Source organism: Capsicum annuum, chromosome 6 (assembly GCF_002878395.1).
Source record: "Capsicum annuum cultivar UCD-10X-F1 chromosome 6, UCD10Xv1.1, whole genome shotgun sequence".
In the NCBI taxonomy this organism is placed as follows: domain Eukaryota; kingdom Viridiplantae; phylum Streptophyta; class Magnoliopsida; order Solanales; family Solanaceae; genus Capsicum; species Capsicum annuum.
Window position 1 is genome coordinate 195,488,949 of NC_061116.1, and position 3,401 is coordinate 195,492,349.

A 3,401-nucleotide genomic window follows, 5' to 3' on the forward strand; every position below is an offset into this window, starting at 1 on the left:
ATTGCATTACTGATAAATGAATGATTGTTTCTGACGGTTCGAATTATGAAGAATTGGTTTGATTGACTGTATCTGACAGTCCTGAAGCTGAGTACTGATAGCATGAGTTCTGATAACTGTTTTGATTGATATCATAAGTGACTATATCTTACAGTCCATAAATCTAAAGAAAACTATCTGAGTTCTATTTTATTCTGAGTTGACTGTATCTGACAGCCCTGATATACTGAAATCTGAAGAGCTATCTGAGTTTTTTGCTGAGACTGGGTAGCTATAGCTGACCGTCCTAAAAACTGTAACTAAAATTGTAGGAAGCAATTATCTAACCGACATGCCCCAAATACGCTATAATAGCTAAGCTGGGGTCCAATCTCTGCCCCAACTGGAGGGGTGTCAATACTGTGCCACTGGTAAGGACAGCTGTGAGAACTCTATATTGGCAGGTACTCAATGAGAATGGTGGAAACCCTAAACTAACGATTTAAGCCACCTTAAACCCTAATCTGACGGGTTAAGATATCTCAACCTACGCTGGCTACGTAGTTCTGGAACATAAGGATGACTACTAAGAATCACACCCTGAACTAGCGGGTGAGTTCCCATCCTTGGATTTACTCGGTACTAACTTCTACTCCCATCTGAAGGACACTATCTGAGTTCTATTCTATTTCTGAGTTGACTGTATCTGACAGCCCTGATATACTGAAATCTGAAGATCTATCTGAGTTCTTTACTGAGACTGGGTAGCTATAAATAATAGTCCTGAAAACTGTAACTAAAACTGTGGAAAGTAGTTGTCTAACCGACATGCTCCAAATACGCTATAATAGCTAAGCTGGGGTCCAATCTCTGCCCCAACTGGAGGGGTATCAATACCGCGTCACTGGTAAGGACAGCTTTGAGAACTTTATACTGGCAGGTAATCAATGAGAATAGTGGGAACCCTAAACTAACGGGCTTAGCCACCTCATAAACCCTAAGCTGACGGGTTAATATGTCTCAACCTACGCTGGCTACGTAGTTGTAAAACACAAGGATGAATACTAAGAATCACACCCTGAACTGGTGGGTGAGTTCCCATCCTTGGGTTCACTCGGTGCTAACTTCTACTCCCATCTAAAGGACACTGAACTGAATAACTAAGCTGAACTAAATAACTGAACTGAACTGATTAGCTGAACTGATACTAATTAACTGGACTGATACTAGTGGTATTGTTTAGCAGAGCTAAACTAATTTTACTGGATTCCAATGACTAAAGGAATGTACTGAGTTCTGAGGACTGGTTGAAAGTACTGAAGTTACTGAGATTGACTGTGAATACTGAGGTTACTGAGGTTACTGAGCACTGAGATTACTAAGATTAGACTACTGAGATTACTGAGATTTCTGAGTTTTCCTGAGTCACATGACTGGCTGAATTCTATAGATCATGGCTTGACTGAGAGTAACATGAAAACATGACATGGCTCTAGGCACACAACTATATTTTTTAGGTACAAGTACCCCCAGGACTCGATGGAAGGAAACTGACACAACTTGAATTTTTTGAGTACACGACCATCAATAAAAATCCATAATACATGAGTGGGGGATTTCATGAAGTACATGGTCATCATAATATCTATTATGAATAGGAATGCTTATAAATCAAGTCATATATCTCATACTCTAATATCATGGGCATTCTGACAACATATACTATTCATAGCAATCGCATGGAAACCATTCAAGCGTAAGGGAACGACGACATGTAACGTTTAGTTCATATTGTAATGATTTGGGGATATTATACTTCATGTATTTATTCAACATCTCAAACATGGTAGGAAAAGCATGGATATATTTTGTGTACATAATTTATATCTCCATTATCATACATGCTTTATACCACAACAATAACAACACATAATTTGCTTAAAAATTCATATTGTAGTGTATGACTAACATGAACTTGTTATTTAGATATCATGAAATCATATAAATATGAAGTTCTAACATACTAGGCACTTTATCGAACACCTTGCATGCATTCTTTAAGGCATAGGTGGATTTCATACTTGCATTCTATCAATCCATCTAAAGATCATGTTTTTCAACTAACAACATAACTTTCATGAGATATACAGTCACGATACTATTATATAGCAAAACAAACAAGCATCAACATGGGTATGATTATATCACCACAATCAACCAAGCTTTTGTATTTTAAAGATTGATTTTTGAACTCCACGGACGAAAGGAATCCGTGGATGAACATTACGCATACCTTGGAACCTTGAAATTGGATCTTCAAGCTTAATTATGCAACCCTAGTTGTTTTTATCTTTAGTGCTCTTGGATGATGAGTGTTTGAGATGTTAATAGGGTTGTAATGTGTTTAGAAGCTATATATTTCGTAGGGTTAAATTTAGGGACGTGTAAGGAGTGTTAAAAGACTTAATTACCCTCAAAATAACTCAAAACGGAGTGTTTTTGGCACCTGGAACTGACTTAGGTGGCACCCAAGTGATTGCCTAAGCTAGGTTGGGCGGCTCCTAACCAATCGCCTATGTTTGGGTTGGGCGGCGCCTAACCAATCACCTATCCTTACTGTCTCTCACGAAAAAGGGCATAACTTTTCACTCGGGTATTGAATTAAGGCAAAATTGATATCGTTGGAAAGATAATTCAATTATCTACAATTTTATGGGTCTAAATCAGCCAAAATAATACATTAACATCGAGTTATACTCATTCAAAGATGACCCTTGCAAAATCGAACACTAAAACTTAATGGATTCAAAAACTCTTAGCTTGTATTACCTTAAGTGACTCATATGAACATACTTAATGTATCATAAGCTATATTATCGCTAGGATACTCATCGTAAGTCATGTAGTACGCTACTCACAGGATAGGAGGTTTCATACGTAGGAAAAATGGTTCGTCTCCTAGCTTAGAAAATTATAGGGTATTACAATAACAGTGGTTGGTAGTGATATTTGTTGTCGATGGTAGTTGTGATAGTGGAGGTGGCTGGTGGTTGAAAATGGTGGCGGTGGAAGAGATGGTTAGTGGTGGTGACTGCTAATTATGAATAGAGTGGTGAATATTAGCTAATACTAGAATATCTTTTCAGACCTATTAAGACTTGGTTCTAGATCTGAATGATTAAGACCTATTCAGACCTATTAAAAGCTAAAATCCTAATAAAAATAAAGTAAAATTTACATATATACCGACATGTTTACCATTAATTACTAAAAATACCAACATCTTTTAAAATCTCCTAAAATTCCAACATTTGACCTCTGATGATACAAGTTAATTACATTAGATACATACTGCTGATACATGTATCTAATGTGATTAACTTGTATCACAGTAGATACATACATTAGATACATATAGGGTT